The 27,332-nt window shown below is 38.5% G+C and overlaps 1 protein-coding gene and 1 long non-coding RNA gene across 3 annotated transcripts in view; both read right to left on the bottom strand.

Annotated features, from left to right (window-relative positions):
• Positions 1-27,332, bottom strand: part of NKAIN2 (sodium/potassium transporting ATPase interacting 2) — a 917,329-nt gene that overhangs the window by 653,382 nt on the left and 236,615 nt on the right. The gene's annotated exons all lie outside the window — the stretch shown is intronic.
• Positions 97-6,657, bottom strand: LOC147914545 (uncharacterized). The gene is made up of 3 exons (XR_015555269.1): positions 6,386-6,657; positions 2,422-2,566; positions 97-410 (listed from the first exon to the last, which is right to left on the bottom strand). It is a non-coding gene; the product is annotated as an uncharacterized LOC147914545 (long non-coding RNA).

Here is a 27,332-nt window from a genome sequence, read left to right as displayed (position 1 = left end):
CACATTATACATAAATCGGAAATTGATAAAACAATTATTTAAGATAAAAAGGAAGAAAATGTAAAAAGTGATATTCAATTTTTTAAAAATATCACTGACCATCAGAAGTAAGTAAGTAAAAACATAACGAAAAGTGTGACTTGATGGATTTAGACTGATAGATCTAGAAGAAATGGCAAGAGACCAACTAACGCAGACCAACTAACGCAATCTTCTAGGAACGAGACAGTCTTTCAAGTAAGATCTTGAAGAACTTAGCAAATACCTGTGGCAAATCTTACAGTATCTTCATTTTACAGATGTAGAACTCCAAGGAGAGATGGGAAAAATACATCAGCCTAGGTCGACCTGAAGTCTCAGAAGACCGCGGAGCAAACCTCCTGTCTCAGCTTCTCTATCAGACAGGTTCCCTATGGGCATTAATTTATATTTTACACTTCTTTAATCCTTTGATGCCCAAGCTTCCTTCCCCCTCTAGGGCTGTAATCCCATTCCTCCACCATTTTTCTCTGAGGACAAATTTTTGTGTGTTTTTTTTTTCATCTGAATATCAGTTCTTTCCTTTCTGCCTACTACCTTTAATTTTGCCTTGAGTATTTTCTCCTCCTCTCAGTGACAGGAGAAAGGCAGGTTTCCTGTGTCTCAGGAGGCTGTCACTTTAGGGTAAATTATGCTTTTATTAATCTTCCCCAGTGCTATAGGCTTAGCAAAATAAATGGCATGCCCAGAACAAGAAGTTTTAAACTGAAATAGCCTGTTATCTATTTATATGCCAACTTAGTGGAATTGCTAAGCAGAAAAGAAAAAAAATGAGGATGGTTATAAGTCAGTAAACCATATCTTGCTTCAGCTATATGAAAAATTAGAACACTATTAATCTTTTCAAGTGATCACATTATTATCTAAGATTATCCTTTCAAAATTAAAATGTATCCCTCTTTCTCTCTCTCACACACATACATAGAGGGAGAACAAAAAACCGCTAACTTACAGTTTCACATGGAGGACAGAATAGAATTATAAATAAAAACACAAAATATTTTTGCTGGTGACTTCTACCTCATACTGAAGAATCTTTCACCAATTCCACTAAATTTTATCAAAATTGAGTAATCTGAAGTTTGACCATTTTCTTTGCCCCTACTGCTGATGCCTGGTAAAGACATTACAAGTAACAAAAAAATAACAACACCGATGGTAAGAGGAAGAAGGAAAATAAACCAGGATACATTTTTGTTAAAATTGCTAGCACAAATAACTTCAACATCTTCATTAACTTAAGAAATGATAATTATATTAAGAACATAAGATTTAAACCTATAATCTACTATTTCAAAATAAATAAAATCTCCGTTTTCCTTGATTTATAATTGCATACACACACACAAATAACATGTGGCCATCTTCGGTGTGTTCACTTAATGTGTCATAGGTAAAATAAATAAATACTCTATTTTCAACACTGGTGAAAATATTTAATATCATAGGAATTTTAAAAAACAATCAAGAGAAGTTCTTTAGACTAAGATTACAGCATGGGGAAGATAAGAGCTCTTCAATTTGCTTTCCCATATAGATAATTCTCAGGTTTGATTAAGTGTATGGATTGTAGTGTTAGACTATCTGGGTTCAAACTCAGTTTTGCCATTTATTAACCGTGACCTTGGTCAAATTACTTAACCTTTTTGTGCTGCAATTTCCTTATCTATAAAATGGGCCCAATAACAGCTCTATCTCAGAGTTGTTGTAAGATTCAGTGGGTTAATATGTGTAAAGTGTTAAAAACAGTGCCTGGCACATAGTTGGCATTTTAATAACTACTTAATTTAAAAATAGATTTAACTAATACTACTGCACAGTGAATCCTTAGGAGATTATTATCGGCTAGGCCAAATCTTCATCAAAAGTAATAAATGTAAAAGTTCAAAAATAAAGGAAATAGCCCATTCATGCAGAAAAATTACACTAAAATGGTTAGCTTTTTATGGGAATACTTGATTAATTCACATCTTCAAGGTCTGGTCCCCAGCCCCTTTTAAAAAGGTACCACTCTACAAACCTAACAAGAAATGAACTATATTCCCATAATACATATCCTAAATGAAAATGAACTTAAGAGGACTGAGGCAAAAATGGAATTAACGGTCACATAGAGTAAAATGCAAAATAAAAGAAAAATTAACCTCAATGCTAAGATATTTCCCATAATTAAACCTTCTGTTTTTCATAATGAAATATAATTAAACTAAGAATTAAAAAAAATGCAATATTCATTGCACTAATAGAGAGAGAACCAAACTTTTAAATTTTGCTTCATTTGGCTATTGCACTGATGAAATTTTTTAACCCAGAGATCAGTCATTTTAAAAGGCCACAGAGAAGACCAAACAGAGCATGGACCATGCACAAAACCTCACCCACCTGTATCAGCACTGAACTTCTCACCCTGGTCCTGTGAAATTGCTCATTCTCAGCATATCCACATTTCTATCAAGTTTCTTCTGTGATTTCCGAGCTAACAGAAGCTTATAAGCAGCAAAATAGAAGAATGAGTAGATGCAAAAACCTTGACAAAAATAAAATGCATGTGTGAAAGAATAATCACTGAAAAGATTTAAAGACTCAAAAGGCCACTGGGTATGCGTGGGCGTGCATGCACGTGCATGGTTACACACCAATTGTCCTAATGTATTCCAGCCACACAGGAGGCTCCTGGTTGTTGCAGCACAAAACAGTACCCTATGCTCAGAATGATGGCTTTGAGTTATCAAGAAAAGTTGAAGATGTCTCAAGTATATTCCATTTAACAAGGCAGATGACAACTTAACACTGTTTAGTACTAAGGGCCTTATGCTGTGAGTGCTTTATATACATTCATTTAATAGACAATTATAAGGTGCCTACTAAGCACTTATTTCATCGAATCTTTGCGTGACCATATCTGAGATAAGGTTTCTAATCTTCTATTTATGAAGGAGACAGCCAAAGGTGAAAGAGTATAGAACCCTTGTGAGGTCACACAGCTGCTAGACAGTAGAGCTGGCGTGGGAATCCAGATCCCTGTGGTCCAGATGTGTGCTTACATTTACAGAGATTTTCAAGGGTTAATTCCAAATGCAGAAGGCTCAGTTTTCTTGACTACCAACTCACATGCAAGAACAACTCCATATCAGTGAGGTATTAATGCATTTGAGAAATTTTTATAAAGGAAAGACTCCCATTATTTCTATATTATAAATGTCAACTATATTACATGATCCATTTTTCACTTTCAGATGTTCTGTCCAAAGCATATGTGCAGACAGCAGCATAGAGTGGATTTACTTTCCTTCACCTCCTTTTGACTTTCTCCTTTGTTTAGTAAGCTGCTCATAAACAGCCTCGCAAGACAAAGACCTTCAATCCAGTAATTATCTATACCACCAGAAAAGGCCTTTGAAACAAACAAATGAAAAGAGCCCTCGGGATTGTCAATCACCTCAGCTCTCTTTCCCATTCCTCTCCAGCCAAGCATCTTATCGCTCCCTTTATTGAGCCACTGTTTCCAGCTCAGACAACGACATCTGCCACTACATTTTAATATTCTTCCTTCTGGGAAACTTTCTCGGTGCTGCTGAATCCTCATCCTCTCATCTCTTCCAGTTATATATTTTTTCAGAATGAACTTTCTCTAACCAAAACTATGAATACTAGATTCAAGAAATATGTTTTCAATTGTACTGTCTGCTGGCAACCAATTCTGGGAGTGACAGAGACACCACCCACCTGCAACTTCATCCAGCAGCTTATATGTTAATCCCACATAGAGCTTGGTTGTGGGATATCCAATAAATAGATGGTCTCTCTTTCCACTTCTACCTGTTCACTGTATGAACGAATATAGAAACACACAAGTGTGTGCATGTATTCCATACGACAAGAGTGGAAGTTTTAAAGTGCTATCCTTCCTCAAGTTTTATAGAAGCAATGCATGACACATCTTTGAGTCACAGAATTCTCAGTAGGTAGGCTACAGTTACAGTAGATCTTGAAATGCGTCTTAAAATTATGACAACAAAATTAATAATGCCTATTTTAGTAACAGGTTTCAGAGCTTCCTGAAAATGTAATCATATTAATCTAACTTTGATTAATGTCAATTAAGATACCATGCTTTATGCCCAGACATGAAAAATAAATGTTCCAAAAAAGGGAAACATTAAAGCAGCTTCCTTTTCACGGCACACATAGTCGCATGAAAACCTACCCATAAAAATTAGCAAGTCTATATGGGTCACATAATTCCCCCGTGACTCTGTTGTTTTTTTAAATTGATTATTTGCTGCTAAGGGAGACTGCCTACAGGTTTTCCAATAGGTTTAAAGCATTGAGGACTGTAGCAGAAGGTTTCTTCACTGCACTATTAACACTGCTATTTAACATGTCTCAAAATATAACCCAAATATTTAAGTTAACATCCATTGGAGGACTAATTGCAGTGCTATAGTAACCATGGTCAATATTAGCAACTACATCCTTCAACAAATATCAAGGTAAGTCTGCTCTGTGCCAGGTACAGTGCCAGGCATGGGAGTACACAAGTGAAGCATAAACAGGCTTTGCTCTCAAGGAGCTCGAGTCTCATGGGGCACAGAGGGAAGTGATTAAGTGACTACTACGCACGATGCAAAGTGCTATACTAAAGAAAGTTCAGCTCACTAGGGGGTTCACAGTGGAAGGCAAAGCAAATCAGAAACACAGGGTCCGCAGACTTCCAGGAGGATGTGACATCTAAGCTGAAAGCTAAATGAGGAATAAGAGTTCGGTGAGGAAAGGAGAAAGTGGTTCAGGATAAGAGACTAGCACACACAGAGGCCAGAGGTGAGCAAAACTTAGCAAGTTTAGGTAATGAAAGGTCTCAGGATGGCTAGAACCACAGAAGCACTTACCACTGAAGCCAATGAGGCTTCAACTTCAGGGCCTCTTGTTTGTACCAGCCCATTCCAAGGCCCTGGGAGGAGCCCTAGCAATGGGTTCCAATGTTTACGTGCACAGGAAAGAGTTAACCTGGCAGGCCGGGGATTGCAATCTTTGGAAAGGCTTGCTTGCAAGGTTGGCTGCTAGCTGGCACCTGGGAACTTAAATTCGGGTAGGGTTCACACCATTCCATAAATGATAAGAGTGGCACTGCACGTAAACTGTTTGTACAAACAACATGGTTTATGATGAACACTGGCTTTCCTTCTGGGAGTTTGGAATTTTGGTACATGCTAAGCAGAGGGTGTCTACGTGACCAGCTCCCAATAAAAGACATGGACACTGAGTCTTTAATGAGTTTTCCTAGTGGGCAACATTGCACACTTATCACAATCCGTTGCTTGAAGAATTAAGCACATCTTGTGTGATTGCACTGGGAGAGGACTCTTGGAATTTTGTGCCTGGCTTCCTCTGCACTTTGCCCCACGAACTTTTTCCCTTTGTGGATTTTGCCTTTTATCCTTTCACTGTAATAAATCCTAGCCATGAAGCTGGGAGTACAATTAAATGTTGAGTCCTATGAGTCCTCCTATCATCAAACCTAGGAGTTCTTAGAGACCTCAACACAATGTTTTATAAAATGTTCAAAGGTAAAATAGTTTTGTATTTCTTTTGTAAATAAGGACCCCAAATTGTCTAGCCTTTTAGCCCCACAAAATCTGGATCCCCCTCTCGCTGGGTGGAGTGGAGGACAGGAGTGCCAGTGGGATGTAAAATCAGACGCGGCATGCTAGCCATTGCAAAGATCAAAACACATGGTAGAAAGATGTAAGTATCACTTATTCTGTAAATAAATATAAATGATTTTGGACATAGTTAGAATAAGGCACTGTTGCTATTACATTAAAAAAAAAAACAGAGAAATGTACCTGAAGATGGCGGCATAAGCAGACTCTGAACTCACCTCCTCCCGCGGACACAGCCAATTTACAACTACTCGTGGAAAAATGACCCCTGAGACAGAACTGAAAACTGGATAAGAGGAACTCCTGCAACAACGGACAATCCTAACTGAGGTGGAAGAGGCAGAGACTCCCTTCTGGAGAGAAAAACGCCGCCTTCACAAGCCCCCAGCGTCACGGCCGCCGGGAGCAGCTCACAGGGACGCAGCCTCCCTGGAGGCACGGGGCCCTGAGCCGGGAGCGCCCCGGCTGTGGGCATTTTGTGGACCCAGCACAATCGAGACCAGCGGCATAATATCTGACTGTGCCTGCTACTAAAACACTGGGGAGCACCCCCAGAAAACCCGGTTCACAAAGAAACTAAAACCGGCTCTTAAAGGGCCCACGCGCAAACTCACCCATTTCAGAAAGCATCCTAAAATCACCAGAAAGAAAGGTGCACAGTGCTTTGGTGAAAAGAGACTCACCTAACAGGCCCTGTGAGCATCTTGGTGAGGGGTGAGACCTCTCCAGGGACTGGGACATTGGCGGCGGCCATTGTTGTGGCCTGGTGTGGGCGTGCTGACACAGACGCCATTGGAGTTCTGCCTGAGGCCTGCTAGCCCAGGGTCTGCCCCACCCGCTAGAGCACCGATTTAATCCAGCTCAGCCAGGGCAGGCAGGCAGCCCACCCTAGAGACGGGCCCCACCCAACAACAAGCCCTCAGGCAACTTGTGGGCCTGCATAGATTGGTGGCTGGATTCTCTGTAGCCTGGCAACTGAGCCGACTGTGCAGGGTGTGCACAAGGAGCCGGTGGAGAGTGTGGGGCGGTGGCAGAGTGTGTGGGGCTCCCGCTGTGGAGAGACTGGGTCCACTTTGGGAGGTCGGGGCGTGCACATAGGGTAGGACTCTGTTGACTGTGTGTGTGGACCTGTGGGCAGCAGGGCTTGTCAGCTGCAGAAGACTTGTGCTTCTCAAAGACCCACATAGGGGGTTTGCCCCACCTTCCAAAGCCTGAAACAATTGGGTGCTCCCGTGCCTGAGGCCAGCCCCACCCAGCTGCAATCCTCAGAGAGCTGACAAGAGACCTAAAGGCTGGAGGCTTATAGCAATTGTAAGCCCCTGAGCCTAACAACCTGCCACGCTGGGGGCCTACTCACTTAAAAGAAATACTGCAACACAAATGTGGTATTAGAACTTGCAGCCAACTGTGCTGGGGCTCCCCACACCTGATAAAGAGACTGAAGGGCCCACAACAACTACAAGCAGCTGAGCATTACAACAGCTGGCCAGGAGCATAACTCAGCCTCCCTGGGTGCCTACAGGGAGAACAAACAGGCCACAACAGAAGAACACACGTAGCCCACGTAGGGGTCACCCCTGGAACATTGAGAACTGAGGGAAGCACACTGTAGGCCTCCTAAGCCATCACTTACATAAGGTCACCTATCCAAAACCAGGAGACATAGCTGACCTACCTAATACATAGACACAAGCACAGGGAAAGAGGCAAAGGAATACATTCCAAGTTAGGGAACAGGACAAAACCCCAGAAAAGGAACTAAGTGAAACAGAAATGAGCAACCTACCCGACAGAGAGTTCAAACTAAGAGTGTTAAGGATGCTCACTGATCTGGGGAGAAGAATAGATGAACTCAGTGAGAGGTCAACAAAGAAATGGAAGATATAAAAAAGAACCAATCAGAAATGAAGAATACAATACTGGAAATGAAAAATTCATTAGTGGGACTCAAAAGCAGAGTAGAGGATACAGAAGAACGGATCTGTGAGCTGGAAGAAAGACTAGAAGAAATTACCCAAGATGAACAGGTACAAGAGAAAAGAATTAAAAAGAGTGAGGACAGTCTAGGGGACCTCTGGGACAACATCAAGCACACTAACATCCGTGTTATAGGTGTCCCGGAAGGAGAAGAGCGAGACAAAGGGGCAGAGAATCTATTTCAAGAAATAATAGATGAAAACTTCCCTAACCTAAGGAAGGAAATGGACATCCAGGTACAGTAAGCACAGAGAGCCCCAAACAAGATAAACCCAAAGAGGCCCACACCAAGACACATCATAATCCAAATGTCCAGAATTAAAGATAAAGAGAGAGTCCTAAAAGCTGCAAGAGAAAGTCAAGTTACATACAAAGGAAACCCCATAAGGCTATCAGCTGACTTCTCAGCAGAAACCTTACAGGCTAGAAGAGAATGGCACGATATATTTAAAGTGCTAAAAGGAAAAAACTTACAGCCAAGAATACTCTACCCAGCAAGGTTATCATTCAAAATGGAAGGAGAGATCAAAAATTTCCCAGACAAGCAAAAATTAAAGGAGTTTGTCACCAAGAAACCAGTGCTACAAGAAATGTTAAAGGGACTGATTTAAGGGGAAAAGAGAAGACCCCAAATAGGAAAAATTATCTCTTTCCATGATAAGAGGGTAATGGATACAAATGCACAAAATAGAGATTAAATATGATATCAAAAACATAAAAGGAGGGAGGAGGGGAGTTAAAGAGTACAGCTTTCAGATAGAGGTCAGACTAAAGAGACCATCAATTCTGTATAGATGAAGAAAGGAACAGAGAAGGACTACTAAAACTGAGAAAAAAAAAGTTTAAAAATGGCAGTAAGTACATACTTATCAATAGCTACTTTAAATGTCAATGGACTAAATGCTCCAATTAAAAGGCATAGAGTGGCTGATTGGATAAAACAACAAGACCCATATATATGCTGCATACAAGAGACACACTTCAGACCTCAAGACACTCACAAACTGAAAGTGAAGGGATGAAAAAAGATACTCCACACAAATGGCAATGAAAAGAAAGCTGGGGTAGCAGTACTCATATCAGACAAAATAGACTTTAAAACAAAAATTGTAAAAAGAGACAAAGAAGGGCATTACATAATGATCAAGGGAACAATCCAACAAGAGGATATAACACTTGTAAATATCTACGCACCCAATATAGGTGCACCTAAATATATAAAGCAATTATTAATAGACATAAAAACAGAAATAGACAGTAACACAGTAATAGTAGGGCACTTTAACACTCCACTTACACCAACGGATAGATCATCCAAACAGAAGATCAATAAGGAAACATTGGCCTTAAATGACACACTAGAACAGATGAACCTAGTTGATATATACAGAGCATTCCATCCAAAAACCAAGAATACACGTTCTTTTCAAATGCACATGGAACATTCTCCAGGATTGATCACATATTAGGCCACAAAACAAGTCTCCATAAATTTAAGAAGATTGAAATAATACCAAGCATCTTTTCTGACCACAACTATGATACTAGAAATCAACTATAGGAAGAAAATCAGAAAAGCCACAAATACGTGGAGATTAAACAAAATGCTACTGAACAATGACTGGGTCAACGAAGAAATCAAAGAAGAAATCAAAAAATACCTGGAGACAAAGGAAAATGAAAATACGGCATCCCAGAATTTATGGGATACAGCAAAAGCGGTTCTAAGAGGGAAGTTTATAGCGATACAGGCCTATCTCAACAAACAAGAAAAATCTCAAATAAACAATCTAACCATGCACCTAAAGGAATTGGAAAAAGTAGAACAAACAAAGTGCAAAATCAGTAGAAGAAGGGAAATAATAAAAATCAGAGCAGAAATAAATGAAATAGAGACCAAAAAAACAATAGAAAAAATTAATAAAACCAAGAGCTGGTTCTTTGAAAAGATAAACAAAATTGACAAACCTTTAGCTAGACTCACCAAGAGAAAAAGAGAGAAGGCTCAAATAAGTAAAATCAGAAATGAAAGAGGAGAAATTACAACAGAAACTTCAGAAATACAAAAGATTATAAGAGAATACTATGAAAAGCTATATGCCAACCAATTTGACAATCTGGAAGAAATGGATAAATTCTTAGAATCATACAACTTTCCAAAACTGGATCAAGAAGAAGTAGAGAATTTGAATAGACCAATCACCAGTAAGGAGATCGAAACAGTAATCAAAAACCTCCCCAAAAATAAAAGTCCAGGACCAGACAGCTTCCCTGGTGAATTCTACCAAACATTCAAAGAAGACTTAATACCTATCCTTCTCAAACTCTTCCAAAAAATTGAGGAGGGGGGGAAGCTCCCTAACTCATTCTACGAAGCCGACATTACCCTGATACAAAAACCAGACAAGGACAACACAAAAAAAGAAAATTACAGGCCAATATCACTGATGAACATCGATGCAAAAATCCTCAACAAAATACTAGCAAATCGCATACAACATTACGTTAAAAAGATTATACAGGATGATCAAGTGGGATTTATTCCAGGTATGCAGCGATGGTTTAACATTTGGAAATCAATCAACAGAATACACCACATTAATGAAATGAAGAATAAAAACCACATGATCATCTCAATAGATGCAGAGAAAGCATTTGACAAGATACAGCATCCATTTATGATAAAACCTCTGAATAAAATGGGTATAGAAGGAAAGTACCTCAACATAATAAAGGCCATATATGAGAAACCCACAGCTAATATCATCCTCAATGGTGAAAAACTGAAAGCTATCCCTCTAAGAACAGGAACCAGACAAGGATGCCCACTCTCGCCACTCCTATTTAACACAGTACTGGAAGTCCTAGCCAGAGCAATCAGGCAAGAGAAAGAAATAAAAGGGATCCAAATTGGAAAGGAAGAAGTGAAACTGTCACTATTTGCAGATGACATGATTTTAGATATAGAAAACCCTAAAGAATCCACCAAAAAACTTTTAGAAGTAATAAACGAATACAGTAAAGTTGCAGGATACAAAATCAACATACAAAAATCAGTTGCATTTCTGTACACTAACAACGAAGTAGCAGAAAGAGAAATTAAGAATACCATCCCATTTACAATTGCAACAAAAAGAATAAAATACCTAGGAATAAACTTAACCAAAGAGGTGAAAGATCTGTACACGGAAAACTATAAAACATTTCTGAAAGAAATTGAAGAAGACACAAAGAAATGGAAAGATATTCCGTGCTCTTGGATTGGAAGAATTAACATAGTTAAGATGTCCTTCCTAAGGCAATCTATAGATTCAGTGCAATCCCTATCAAAGTTCCAACAACATTTTTCACAGAAATAGAACAAAGAATCCTAAAATTCATATGGAACAACAAAAGACCCCGAATAGCTAAAGGAATCCTGAGAAAAAAGAACAAAGCTGGAGGTATCACACTCCTTGATTTCAAAATATACTACAAAGCTATAGTAACCAAAACAGCATGGTACTGGCACAAAAACAGACACACAGATCAATGGAATAGAATCAAAAGCCCAGAAATAAACCCACACATCTATGGACAGCTAATCTTCAACAAGGAGCCAAGAACATATAATGGAGAAAAGAAAGTCTCTTCAACAAATGATGTTGGGAAAACAGGATAGCCACATGCAAAAAAATGAAAGTAGACCCTTACCTTACACCATACACAAAAATTAACTCAAAATAGATTAAAGACTTGAATGTAAGACCTGAAACTATGAAACTTCTAGAAGAAAACATAGGCAGTACGCTCTTCGACATGGGTCTTAGCAACATATTTTCAAGCACCATGTCTGACAGGGCAAGAGAAAGAATAGAAAAAATAAACAAATGGGACTACATCAAACTAAAAAGATTCTGCACCGCAAAGGAAACCATCAACAAAACGAAAAGACAACCTAACAATTGGGAGAGGATATTTGCAAACCATACATCAGATAAGGGCTTAATCTCCAAAATATATAAAGAACTCATGCATCTCAACAACAAAAAAACTAACAACCCAATTAAAAAATGGGCAAAAGTCCTGAACAGACATTTCTCCAAAGAAGATATACAGATGGCCAACAGACACATGAAAAGATGTTCAAAATCATTAACTATCAGGGAAATGCAAATCAAAACTACAATGAGATATCACCTCACGCCCATCAGAATGGCTATAATTAACAAGACAGGAAACAATATGTGTTGGAGAGGATGTGGAGAGAAGGGAACTGTCATACACTGCTGGTGGGAGTGCAAACTGGTGCAGCCACTATGGAAAACAGTACGGAGATTCCTCAAAAAATTAAGGATAGAACCATCATATGATCCAGCTATTCCACTGCTGGGTATTTATCCAAAGAACTTGAAAACACCAATGCGTAAAGATACATGCACCTCTGCATTCATTGCAGCATTATTCACAGTAGCCAAGACTTGGAAGCAACCTAAGTGACTATCAAGGGACGAAAGGATAAAGAAGATGTGGTATATATACACAATGGAATACTGCTCAGCCATAAGAAACGATGAAATCCAGCCATTTGTGACAACATGGATGGACATTGAGGGTATTACGCAAAGTGAAATAAGTCAGAGGTAGAAGGTCAAACACTGTATGATTTCCTTAATTAAGTAGTAGATAATAACAACAACAAACAAACACATAGAGACAGAGACTGGATTGGTGGTTGCCAGCGGGGAAGGGAGGAGGGAGGAGGGTGAAAGGGATAATTCAGCACAGGTGTGTGGTGATGGGTTGTATTTAGTATTTGGGTGGTGAACATGATGTAATCTATGCAGAAATAGAAGTATAATGATGTACACCTGAAATTTATACACTACTATAAACCAATTTTACTGCAATAAACAAAAAATTAAAAAAAAAAAAACCACCAGAATACTTCCTGTAGGAAAAAAGCTGAAAGAGGGGAGGGCAGAGCAGCGTGAGGTCTTTTGTGGCCTCTACAGGTCATGGGCAAACTTGTATATGAATTTTGCTTCATAAAGTCTTAGAAGTTGCAAGCCATTTCTGAATCCCATTAAATACAGTTTAGTGAGATGTTTACTGAGCCTTGCCCATGTGTAAGTCTCTGTCCTAGTGCAGTGGATGCTGTCGTGTGCTGCGCCAGGCCCTCATCAGGACTGAAACATTCATTCCCCAGCTGCTGCTAGGAGCGTCAGCTGCTGATAGCTAAGAGCCGAGTCCCTCTTAGGAATGGCCTGGTCCAAAGGGAGCTGCTTTCCCCAAGGTTAAAACTCTTTCCTGGATGCCTGCTTCATCCAATGGCCAAGGTCGGGGGAGAAAAGTCCAGCATCCTCGCTTCAGTTTGGGGAAAATGGTGCATCATCCAAGCTCGAGAGCTCCTGTGGAATCGGCTGAACCTTTGTTGTAACTTCATCACTGTTCAACTTCTCCCTCTGCTCAATTCTGCTTTCCTCACTCTCTCACAAGTGCTTTTCCCAAGGGGACTAGTCAATACTGTATCTGCAAACAAACTCCCATTTCAGAGTGAATTTCCTGGGGAAAATGATCTAAAACAATCAGTGCAGATGGACTAAAAAGGATGTAGACATTGTTCTAGTCATTAAGGAACCTACAATTTAATCGGGAATCTAGGTAGGGCAAGAACATCTGTTCCATGAAACCAGGGATAAATGCAAACTGAATAAATAATAACATACCAAGTAGACTATGGCAAGTGTAACCACAGGAGAACATAGGTCAAAGGAGAAAGAAACAAAACTTGGCTTGGGGAATAAAAAGATGTTTCATAGAGAAAATAGATTTTGAAATATTCCTTGAAAATCCAGAAATTATTGGCAATTTTATAGAGTGAGTTTTTGCCATTCAGGCAGGAAGAACAGTGGGAACAAAGCGAATGTCCTAGAGGTCTGGTATGTGGGGCAGATGCAGGGAAGAAATGGTCTTTACGGCTGAGAAGGAAGGTAATGGCCAAATTGTGGAGGCCTGTGAATGCTAGAGGAAAATGAAATTTCTAATAGGCAATGGGAGTCACTGGTTGGAGTTTGAACATAGTTGTGATATACTCAGATTAGGCTCAGAGGAATGGTCAAAGCTGGAGGCCAAACCTGAGTAATGTGGCTCTAGAGCCTTCTCTAGTTCTAATCCACTCCAGGGCTGCCACTCAGGACAGGAAGCCAAGAGATAAATGCCAAAGATTCTTAGTACCACTAACAATAGGCTAGTGTGAGGCATGGTAGGAAAACCAATCCACACTGGTTGGTGATGTTTCTATCAAAGCACATTGAGACCCAGAAAGAAGAACCACATCTAGGTTTGAAGAATAAAAAGCAGGAGTAAAAACAAGTTTAAGGAGTTTAAAGCCAGTTGGAAGTCAATGCATTATATAGAGGATTATACACAGCCTCTGGTTCATGGTCAGAGGCTGAGCCTGGCCAGAATAGAGATGACAGGTTGGGAGAATTAGAAAGGGATGAAGGCCTGGAGTCATGCTCTGGACAAACACAGGTTCCTTAGTTTCCTGAAATGTGTATACAGTCAATAGAACAAAAACTCACAAGTGGTCTAGCTGAAGGAAAGCAGTGAGTGTTGTGGCTGCTACAGGTAAGAAGATATAAATGAGATGTATGCTTTTAGCCTCAAAAGAAAGACATGTGCCGACGGTGGTGTGGCCGAAGGTAAAATGTAAGTAGATACTGATTTGTTAGGTTAAAATAATAAGTCAGTGATTGCTCTCTTGTTTTCTAATCCAGGACTCAATGCCATTTTGTACCAGGAAATTGACAAGTATGTAGAAAATGTCATAAATGACAGACACAACCATGTCTGGTCATGGCTTACCCCAGCATGGAATCTGAGGTCAGCTTCACAAGAGACCATCTGGAACGTGGTGTGACTGCCAGAAAGGGAAGGATGCCACCTGGCTGGCGGCTGAGCTATCACTGCCACCAATGGTGCCCTTGGTTGAGGCAGGTGGCACCTGCTAGCAGGACTCAGAGAGTAAAAATAGCAACATCACCTCTATGCATGGCTCTCATCCAGTCATCAACAGTTGAGCCATATCTCCACAGGCAAGCTGGGACTGAGCAAACCACAGACTCAATCTGGACGTGCTGCAGGTCACCTGTCTAATTAGACACCAGGAGCTCCTTCTGTGCTAGAGTTGTCTTCCCCCTGTGCCCCTCTGGACAACATACTTGAAAATTCACACCCAGTTATAAAAATGGAATGGGGTTGCTTTCCTGAATGACTTGAATCCAGGTTTATTTTGCATACTCTTGATTGGCGTGACTGCAGCAGCCAGGCTAACTGGCCAGCTCCCCCAAGTGCATGACCCTGGTAACCAAGGCAGCCAGACTCACAGCCTCTCACTCAAAATTCTCCTGAAACCCAGGGATTTTAGCTGACAATTCTAATGAAGTTATGTTCACACGTGAAAATTTTGCTAGGCCATTGCTCTGTGGAATTGAGCTGACAGTGAGTAATTTCTAAGAGCAAATGTTAAAAAAGAGGTCATAAAATGTAACAGAACCTCAATGATAAAGATGAAATTCCATATGCAGTAAAGTAGAGGCAGATGATGGGGTGGTCAACTGTGTTTGCAGAATGGTTACTCAGAATTCCTGCAATGTAAGAAACAGATAACCAAGGATGTTTTAAAAAGGTAGTACTCTCTATATAGCTAACATAATTTTAAAAGGAAATAGAAAAAAAAATTGTGGTCCCTGTTGACAGGAGCTAAAATAATTTTGAGGAGTCACTGCAATAGCAAAGCATGACTAACCTAATGCTGTCTCTACTCTATGGTATTCCAAATTGAGTCACTTCCCACCCAGACCCATGGAACCAGGTGACATGGGTTAGAGCATCCACCCTCCACTCATCTCTCAGAAGGTCCCTTCTCAAAGAAGGCTTCCTTCTTTCTTCCCCTCGGAATGTCAGTCATGTTGCCCCTTGGAAAACAATAAATGGGTTGGTTATGTTGGTCCCCTTCCCCCAAATTTATAACTAAGTTATCCTTCAAAATAAGTTCAAAAGCTGAGTTGGCAAGAAAATGTTTTTCCTCCTGCTGAAAAATATTCTTTAATGCTGCCCACATCCACTAACTGCCTTGCTAGTCACAACTAGGCTCTCCTGTGGCTCCCCAAAGATGAGCAAAGATGGAACATGCACATGCCTGGAGGACATTACTGAAATGTGCAATACAACCACCAATATGATGAAAAAATGAAAGCCAGGCTCATCGAACAGTCTTTTACAACCTCTGGCTGAGCTAGAGTTGGCTAAATTAAGTCTAAATTCCATTGACACATGAAATGTTGCATTTACCTCAAACTCAAGCTACCAAAAATCAGGAAAACAGACTAACAAAATTTATCGAATACGTACTTGATATCTTGTAAATTATATCACCTTCCCTAACTCAAGTGCTGCTGTAAGAAACTGCTGTAAGAAACTCTAACTTACTCATTTTGTTCTAGTGTAATTATTATTAATAGAATGTTTAAGAGGTTGGGTGGTGGAGCCCGATCACTTAGGTTTGTATCCTTAATCTTCCACTTACTAACTACATAACCTTGAGAAAGTCACTAAAACTCCATAAGCCTCAGTTTTCCCACATATAAACTGAGAATAATAATAGTGCCTGTTTTATAAAGTTGTATTATGTGTTGCATGAATTAGAATATGTAAAGTGCTTAGAAGAGTGAGTGGCACACGCTACTATTATTCTCCCTTTATATGTCCATGTTCCCAACTAGATTTTATTTTGTTCCTGAATGTAACCTCTGGCACTTGTGTACCTGCCACAAAATAGGTGCCTAATAAATATTTAGATAAATGAATGGGTTTAATTTAATCCACATACTAGCTCTGTGAGGTGGATATCATTATTTTTGGATTATACCTGAGGAACTTGTATCTTCAAGAAGAAATGCATATGGAAAACAGTATGGAGGTTCTTCAAAAAATTAAAAATAGAACTACCATATGATCCAGCAAGTCTACTTCTGGGCATATAACAGAAAGAAATGAAATCAAAGAGCTATCTGCACTTCCACGTTCACTGCAGCACTATTCACAATAGCCAAGACAAGGGAACAACCTAAGTGTCCATCAACAGATAAATGGATAAAGAAAACGTGGTGTATATATATATAATGGAATATTATTCAGCCACAAAAAAGAAGGAAATCGTGCCACTTGCAACAACATGGATGGATTTTGAAGGCATTGTGCTAAGCGAAATAAGTCAGACAAATACTGTATGATCTCACTTATATGTGGAATCTAAAAAAACATGAACTCATAGAAACAAAACATGCTGGTGGTTGCCAGAGGTGGGGGTGTAGGGAATGAGTGAAGGTGGTCAACAGGTAGAAACTCCCAGTTATAAGATAAATAGGTGTTCTGGGGATGTAACATACAGTGTGGTAAGTACGGTTAACAATACTGGATTGCATACTTGCAAATTGCTAAGAGAGTAGATCATAAAAGTTCTTACGTTCCCTCCCCCACAATTGTAACTATGTGTAGTGATATATGTTAACTAAATGTATTGCAGTGATCATTTTGCAAGACAGACATATATCAAATCATTATATTGTACACCTTACACTAATACAACGTTGTATATCAAAAAAAAAATAAAGAGGAACTGTAGCTAGTTATGAAGAATGGGAATCTGAAGTCAAGAGTCCATGCTTCCCCACTGTGCCACACAGAGAAATTGATCATAATGTAAGGCCTTGCTATTCAAAAACAACTGGGTGAAAGCTTCACTTGGGGAAATGTCCAATAAACACAGTTCAGTACAAAGTGTTTTTACGTTCTGTTTCATTTTAGAGATTCTTATTGTAATTCCATAATTAGGTATTTCATCCTCAGACTTCTATTTCTAGCATTTGTTCTGTTGCCTCAGACTCCAGAAAGAACTTGGAAGAGGCTGAAAGGAGATGAATAGCTGACAAGGAAACAGATTAAAACTATTAGGAGAAACTTGCCATGTGATGCTCATGGAAAACGCTCATTACAAGATGCCTCTATGACATGTCACACGTCAGCCAGGGAGAGGATATTCTCTTCTGGACTATGAAAGCTGGCTTAGATTGACAAAGGAAGGGCATATTGCATTTAAGATATTCTCAAGCTAGGAGTTGGAGTATTTGCTGCTGTTAACACAAACAAAAAATGCAGCACAGTTGAAATACACTTTCAAGTTGCATCAATGTGTTTTGAGAAAGGATCCTTACAATATGCTCTGCACTCAAAGGATTATATGCTTTCCTGCTTATTAAAGTGGTTACAGAAGCAAAAGGAAACCCATTCTAAATAACAAGCTTTTTACATATAAACACATATGGCTAAATCATATGTTACAATTTTATTTGTACAATTAAGCCCTGCTGTTTCTAGTTCTCAAATTTATAATCGTCTTAGGACCTGTTACTGCTGAGAGGTCATTAACATACTATTTATAAAGACGCAATTCTCATTCTAATATGCATATGCATATATGAGCTATGAATCAAGATCCATAACTCTTTTCTAATAAATCTATAGCGCCAGCTGAAAGTGCACTCTAGGTAAGTACACTTGACCGATCTGCCGAAGCAATTAATTAGCTAAAGCTGTGCATACTCCTGCCAGTGCAATCAGGAGCCACAGCCAGACATGGGGAGGGAGACGCAGCGACGGCAGAGGAGAGCCAAAGGGTGCCATGCTGATAACATGGCTCAGGACACAGAAAGATAACAGTAATTATCTTTAGGCCCCAAATATACCCATAATTCAGAAAAACAACATTCTAATAAAATGATAGGAACAGAGAAAGAGGTCACACCCTTATGCATCATTCTCAATGGGGCAAATATTTCATACTCCTGGGTACCAAGACCTGGAGAGGGCAGTCAGAAAGGTGAGATGGTGCAGAATGCTAATAGCACAGATCTAAGCCATATGTAACTTAGGTTACGTTCTCCCTCACTTCCTACACTGTATTTCTCCCATCTAGACATTCACTCATGGTCTCACTTCCACATGTGCTCTAGAAGTTACATATATGCAGTTATACATATACAGATACATGTTTATGTATATTACATATGCACACATACATACATATACACATTGACTTTACTAAATTAATGGAAACTATGAAAGCTTTTTATACGAGACAGTTGGTATTTAAGAACTTAAAAGTGTATGAATTTCAAATCAATAAATACGAAACTGCATATAATATGACATCTGAGTGAGACAGAAGAGACAAGCTTAGCAATTAGTAGGCCAGGGTAAGTGGGAGCTGGTGTATGTGGATGTTGTACGTGGAAGGCAGCTAGTAAGCGTGTGGAAGTCACGAGAGCTTTTCAGTTTCTGAGTGTCTCGTGTGTGTGTGTGAATGTGTGTTCGCCTGACTGGAATGAAGATGAGAGAGGAAGAAAAGAAAAAGCAGGTGGAGTACAAGATTTAAACTTAAAGGAAATGCTGTGAAGATCTTTACTTTTGTAGAAATAACGAAAGGCTGTACTCTGTGTAAGATTGTGAGTAAAAGTGCTTAAGGGAAGACAGAAAATAAGAACACACAACAGTCAGCCTGTGGGGTTTTCATGGTTCACTTTCTAAAGCTGTCTCACTTTCCGTTCATTGAAAAGAACAACTAACTCAGGACCAGGGACTACTAAGCATTGAAGATATGGACAAACCTCCACAGTAAAGCCTGAAGATAGCTAATTGGTCAAGAGCAGGCAGATAGATAATTGATATAAACAACCAACGTTCCAGGTGCAACATTATGAATACCATCCTATATAACCAGAGAGGGAGAGGACAGAATATGAGAAAACCACATAAAGAAGATTATTTTTCTTCCTAGGCTGTTAATACTGGGAGCTATCTGAAGATGCTAGTGACTAATATTTAAAACAATAATAATACTAACAGCAAACATTCAGTGTTGACTAGGTGAGTGGCAGGCACTTCTAAGCACTATTAAATATAGCAACTCGTTGAATTTTACCCTCAAAACATCCTGTGAAGTAGGTATCATTATTATTGCCATTTCACAGGTGGGGAAAAGAAAGCATAGAGATGTTAAGTGTGGGCTCAAGGCTCACACATATTCCCTGCAGAGTGAGGATTTGAACCCAGGCATTCTGGCTCCATGCTAGGTTGCCCACAGAAACAACAACAATGGTTGAGCACTTACTGTGCACTAGAATCTGCTCTAAACAATCTACTTATACAATGTAATATTTTCTTCTAGCCCCATGAGGAAGATAACACCATTTGTGCATATACGAAAACTGAGGCTTAAAATCTACCAAGGTAATACATTTTCTAAGTGCCAGAGATTGGACTGAAACCCAGGTCTGGGAAATGCCCGAGGACCACCTGGGAGAGAAGTCCCCAGTCCTTCCATAGTCCACATCAGCATTCCTCCTCTGCAGTTTAACCTGGACTGCTGACATCTTAATCTCATTTAAAGCATTTGGCCCCACCTTGGACTCTCAGACCATTCAAATGATTCTGCCACACTAACCACATATATATTGAAGCTCATGTGTTTAAACTCATGAAATAAGGTATACATATACTTTATTAAACCATATGTCTTTAAACACTACACATTTCTCCCATGGTCTCCACCATTCACTGATATTTACCTATATCTAAAATATTTATATCCAAATTGGCATTCTTACTCGGTCCAGATGTCAAATGTCACCTCCTAGAGATATCTTGAGAGAAGAGTGAATTTCTTAAAGTCTAGAATATTCTGACATCTTTTAGTTTTTTGGTGCTCAGAGAAGTGGAATTGGAGATTTCATTTTCTAGTTTTGACTAACCCCACCCTCAAAAACGGCCTAAAATGTTTCTGCAAAAAAAACTCACAGATTGAAAGTAATATGAATAAAGCAAGTGAAAGCAAATAATGAAAAAAAAATGCAAAAAAAAAGAACTAGTAGGAGTTCCTTGTCTGCCAGAATACAAGGTAAAAATTATAAAATCTTACCTGATATGACGCTTATGAAATATATTTATAATTTTTAGCAAAAACACAAATATTTTATAACATTTTCCAGTAAGATAAAATGATTATTTAAAATATTACTTCACACATAAAATTCTATATATTTCATATATAATCTGTTTAAAAGTAAATTTTATATGTTTTATAAGTACATAATACATTAGTACAGTATAAATAACTATACATACATTTGTAGTGTGTGCCAAAATATATTTTATTGCCAGGGATGAGAGATCAAAAAAGTTTACAATACTCTATTCCATTCCAGAAATTACATTTAGCTATATGTTACTTTATGTTACTTTCAGAAGCAATTATATATAAAATAAATCTACTGAACTAAGACTTATTTTCTTTTAATAAGAAAAACAGTAGTATAACAGAAAAAATAGTGAATTAGATACACGGTTCTGGATTTTTGTCTTAATTCTCTCAGTAGCTAGCTAAAAATAACATTAAAAGCCACCATTCATTAAACAGCTATAACCATGCTTGACACTGGCCAGTTTTTCACATATATTAATTTAATTCCCCACAACAATCCCATGAGATAAGTAACTAATCCAGCAGGAAAAAAGAACTGGAAAAAAAAAAAGAAAAACAGTTGCCACTAATCAAATAAATGATAGTTAAACAACATAAAGCTATTATTTTGCCCATTACCTTTGCAAAAATAAATTGTGATATATTTTGTCTAATATTAAGGAAGACATGGAAACTGGTACTTTTATTACCACTTATTAACTGTGCATCGTTAGGCAAGTTAATTAACGTCTCTGGGGTACAATTTCTTCAAATTCAATTCTTCAGTTTCTTTTTATATGATGAGAGCAATAATGCCATATATCTCAAGGACTATTGTGAGAATTAAATATGCTAATTAATGTAAAGGTTTATTCACAAGAGTGCCTGGCAAATAAGTGTTAACTATCCTACACTGCTGATAAAAAATATTCTGGAATATAAATTAGAATTATGTATCAAAAGCCATAGAGGGGGTCATTAACAATAGTCCATTTCAGGAAACCACTCTATCCTAAGGAAAATATGCAATATCTTGGAGAAATACACATGAGCACAAACAGAAAGCTATTCATTGTCACAATATCTATAGCAGCAATAAAAAGTGGTGAAAAGGAAATGCCCTACGCTAGGAGGATACATTACAATATATGGTCTTTTCTCATTAGAAAGATATGCTAAAACTAATAGTGACCATGATCTTGATCTAAAAGTCTTGATCTTTGGATCATATTTTATGTAAAATATGAAAAATAATTTAGGCCATAATCTTAAACTAAAAACACAAGTTAGCAAATTTCACATGTATGTTTATATTTTTATTTATATTTATATATCATGATGGACAAAGCCACTTTGGATAACAGACTGGAAGAAACTTTTAAAATTATAACGGTGGTTTTATTTTGTTGGAAGTGAGGGAGAGCAGAATATATCACCCCAAAATATGCCATTTTGGCATATTAATTATTTTGAATTAAAGTTACTTAAGAAACTGCTGGTATAAGAAGGATACTCTAACCCTCCTTTGTCCCCCTGAAAGCAGGAAATAAATTCTCCTTGTGAGGGGTACCCTCCTTGCACCTGGATGGTAGAAGGCATCCTTATTGCCAGAGATAGGGAATTCAGGGCTGAGAAGGCTGTATAAACAAACCTTGCTATTTCTTCACTAATTAGCTACCCCAAGCCTAAACCCCTTTGCTTTGTCAATTCTTCACAGATTTATTGTTTCATTGTCTAAAAGACATAAAAGCTGCCTGCTTTGGCCACTTCTTTGAGTCTTATATTGTTATGAGCTCCTGTACACACAAAATTAAATCTGTTTTTCTCCTGATAACCTGTCTTATGTCAATTTAATCCTTAGGCCAGCCACAGAACCTAGAAGGGAAGAAGGGAAAAGTTTTCCTTCTCTACAGTGGAAGGATAAGCGGGACTGTTTGTTTTCCATTTCCAAAGGTGTTCCAGTTTCTGCATTGTTTATGTTGAAACACACCCATAGTCATACTTTGTGACTTTCTCCACCTTCTTATCTCTAGCCCTACTTCACTCAGCTTAATCCTGGTAAACCAATGAAAAACATGTTTTGAAAAGGCTAGGATTAACACAAACATCATTTCTAAATTTTTGTTAACTGAATGAGTATTATTTGTAGAAGATCTGAAAATAACCTTTGATATTCAGTATTTATTGACTCACTTCTGAGATTTTTATACTACATCTCTTTTGCAATAGCTTTTATCGTCTGAAGTTGCTAAGTCGTGTGAGCAGTATGAATAGTTTGCGGATAGTTCTTGGGATAGCATATCTCCCAATATTTAAATCACCTTTAAAAAAAAAAGCTATTAAAACATGAAAGGATCCAAAGAGTAGGAAAGGAAGGAATATTTGAACAATTCTCCCTTCACTTTCTTTGATTACAAAGCCTGCTTGCCTTTTCATAAAAGACTCTAATAGTGTAAGAAGGTTTTCATCATTTAAATTACATCTCAGTTAATGGAATCCCCCCCACAGAATCACATGCATTATCTAATTTTTGACAAAGAGAAAGATTAAAGACTTTTTGAGAAAGTTTTGAAAAGATGCCTCACTTCTACCTTCCCCATAAAATAGCTATGAAGGTTAATTAAAAAGATTATACAATAACATTCTAAACTGTTCAGGAACCAATCGTTATACCCATCTAGAGAATGTCATCACTGTTAATATTTCCCCCTATCTCTAGCATAAAAATGGTGTTGGATTTCTACTTGTCTTAAAAATGCACATAGTTGTTATTCAGACTTGTTCTTTCAATACCTAAAATGTGCAGCAATTTGTGAGCAACCTTAGCCTATCAGAGAAATAAATATTTAAAGCAATTTCCTAAATACCGTATTATTTACCATCTTTCAAAGGTTGGAGCTCTTTAATCAAATCACATGAACTTTTATTTTCAATGTGTTATATATCCTGAAAGCTTTCTCCTAAACTCCATGTACTTACAATAAAAAGCCATATTTTCATTAATCATTATAGCAACGCTCTATTTTTCAACCAAGTTTTTCTTGTATTGTGGTATTTTTCTGTTGCTGGATGACATTTTGTTTTTAGTGGATGAATATTTTCATGCCAAAGCATTTGACAACATCCCAGAGAGAACCTTGTGCTGCATATTTCATAATTCTTCTATTGCTAAGATTTCGTATTTTTTAAAGCTCTGCTTTGAAGAGTTTTATAATTAAATATTGAAGATGAAATTTTAATTTTTACCTACACAGTCTGCTAAACTTTACTGGATGAGTAAGTAAGCAAGGAAGTAAGTGTGGAAATCATTCTTTCATGCAATACATATTTAGTGGTTCCCTACTGTTCTAGGCACTGGAGTTATAGCAAGTAATTCAATAAATAAGGGAGACATACTTCCTCTCATGCAACTTACATTCTGGTAAATGGTGTCCAGTTCTCTTTTGGCTGCTCTGAAATTAGGTGCATTTCCAAACGTGTAGAAAATGGACCGTAGGCTTTCTTCTTGCCTCTGCCAGAGTTGGAGGAGACTTCCTTGTTCCAATCTGCATTTCTTTCTGCTTTTCCTTTTTTCTATGTAGCCTCAATTTGGGGGGGGGGGCATGTAGAACAGTGTTGGAGGAGGTCATCAAGAGGATGTGACCTCCTATTGACCCGTGAGCTGGACCAGGCAAACAGAGGTTCCTCACCCCCTCCTCTGTCCCCGGAATGTACATTCCACCCACCATTCCCACACTAGGAGCTGTTTCAAGGATGTAGTCTTGAGAGAGTAAAGTGTTATTGAGACCATCTGGATGGTATATGTGACTGAACTGAGTTAAGGCCTCTAGACAAACTTTTAAGATTCTGGCAGGCAGGTGCAGAGATCTACTCAAGCCTCCTATGTAAGTTCCCTTGCTCATTAAACCTGCCACTTACCAATCTGGAGTGGTTTGCCCCTTTCTTCAGTCTCCCCTTGCCCTCCATGTACAGGGGCCAGTTTTCAAACCAACAAACAGGACAAACTTTTTTTCCCCTTTTCTTAAACTCCACCATCAATTGCTAACAACCTCATAGAGGCTGAGATGATGTAAGGCTTCTTAAACTGATCACCAACCTAAGAAAAACGCAAATAAGTGAAGCCTGTGATGGGTACTGGGCTAAGAGTAGCAGGACCAATGGATGTCTCTGAAAGCCAAATGATTTTGATATTATCAGCGAGTATGATTGTTTTTCGTGAGGCTTATTCCATTAGCACAGAGAGTAACGGAGAATTAGCCATACTCTTCATTCATGTGTATTCCTTGAGCACGTTTCCTTGCCTGCTCCAGTGTTGTGCTGGTTACAAAGAAAACCAGTTTAAAAGTTATGGCCTCTGCCCTCGAGTAGTGCACACTCTAACCTTGGAAACTCTGATAGACCAAATAATTGAAAACAGTGCAGCATAAGCTCAAAGGAAGCTACTTGTTTTATAAGGTGCTGTGCTCCTCTTTATTCTGTGAGAGATGTAAATGACGAACAAACAAAGCCTGCTCTGGAAGCACCACGATAGAGAAGGGCTGCTAAGATCTATGTGTAAAAAGCACAGGTAATTTAACAAACACATTAAAAAAAAATACAAAAAGCAAAATATGAAAATGGCAGGCACAAAGCAATCAAAAATATATTCTGTGCCCAGAGAGTCCATCTAGACCAGAGATCTGGACTAAAACTTGTGTGAATGCCAAACTACCCATCTAGAGCCAAAGACCTGTTGGAAGTACAGGATGAGAAAAGCAGTGGGTGGAACGCTTATGCGCTCAGCACAGGAGTGACAACAATGCAATGGCATCAGGAGGATGCATTCACATAGACTGAGCGCTATTGTGGAGCTTCAGTTCTAGGTTTCTGCTAGTGGCAGTTCTGACAAGCTAATAAAATGGAATAATAGAATGGAGGAGGATGCCAGGTTAAATAGGGTTGAATAGAGTGAAGGGCTAGACTTGCAAAAGTCTGGGACAGAGCGTTCCAGGCAGAGGGCATTGCAAAGGCCCTAAGATAGTGCTGAGCTTGATATTTGACTGGAACAGAAAAGTGATTGTGAGTAGATCACAGTGAACAAAGGAGAAAGATGTTGGAGAAGGTAAGTAGGGAGTGGATGACATAAGGCCTTGTATAGAATGAATTTGGATATTATTCTACCAGCACTTGGAATGACTGGTGAATTTAACACGAGGAGAGAAACAGTAAGATTTACACTTTAATAAATTACCCTAGTTGCAATTATTTGCATGAAATGATTCATCAGTTTTTTTCACCACCCACAATTCTAATATGTTTATCTCTTATTGTGAATAATAACTATATTGAAGGTGACTGTGCTTACTGGCTTGTTCTGGATATTCTCAGTTTATGCCTGTTGCCCCAAATTATTAATAGTACCCTCATTCACTCACAAATGTGTTCTGGTTTAGACCAAGACTGCCAAATTTTTTCTATAAAGGGCCAGAGAGCAAGTATTTTAGGCTTTGTAGGCCAGATGGCAATGAAACTCTGCCACTATGGCACAAAAGCATCCACAGACAATATGTAAACTAATGGATGTGGCTGTGTTCCAATAAAACTTTATGTATGAATACCAAAATTGAATTTCCTATAATTGTTTTCAATCATTTAAAAACATAAAAACCATTCTTAGCTCACGAGCCATGCAAAAACAAGTGGCTGGATTTGGTCCATGGGCTGTAGTTTGCTGATCTCCCATTTAGATGAAAAATTAGATGGTGACCCTCACAGTAACTAATATTTACTGAGGACTTCCTCACAAGCCTATGAGGTACATACTAGCATTATGTGTGTTTTGCAATGAAGAAACAGTTATAAACAGAGGCAAGTCTAACGAACTCACCACCCAAGGTCTCCAAGCTAGGAAGAGGCAGAAAGCCTACTTGTAGAGTCCACCGTCTTAACCACATTGCTAAGTAACATCACAATACCCTTCTCACCCTCCTGATGGGTATTCTTCCTTCTCATCATTTTTCTAACTCTTACATATTTTTAGTCTCCCTTTCTTTCTTCATTACTCCCTTTTGCTTTCTTTTTTCATGCCCTCTTTTCCTATCTTCTATCAAAATTATAATTATAACCTGGTTATATGCCTAGGACCAGAAAAAACAAACAAAAATTAGATTGTGCAGAATAAAGAAGAGTGCTTTCAACCTCTATAATTATCAAATATTTCTAGTTTCCTTTAGAATTTCTGAACATAATTATTCCCTTCATATTCCTCAAATGAAACCTGTTTTCACCCTAAGCATTAGCTTTCTAGGTAGAAATGTACCTATTATCTAATTTCATTGTATTTCTCTTTAAACAACCAGAATAACAGTTGTTTTCTTTGCAATTGTCTTGTGAGAAAATTCCTAATTCTCTCTCTCATTTTCCTCCCATCTATAACAAAATGGTGTCAGGTTAAACAAGATCCAGATAAGTTACTCTACATTCTTAAACCTATGATATTCTATAATGCTAGTGCATTAAACTGGGAATTTTACCACTATTTTTTTGTGTGTGTGTGTGAGGAAGATCGGCCCTGAGCTAACATCTGCCAATCCTCCCCTTTTTTTGCTGAG

Source organism: Ceratotherium simum, chromosome 19 (genome assembly GCF_057802395.1).
Source record: "Ceratotherium simum simum isolate JZ-2026a chromosome 19, ASM5780239v1, whole genome shotgun sequence".
NCBI lineage: Eukaryota > Metazoa > Chordata > Mammalia > Perissodactyla > Rhinocerotidae > Ceratotherium > Ceratotherium simum.
This window is presented reverse-complemented; position numbering and strand designations above follow the sequence as displayed.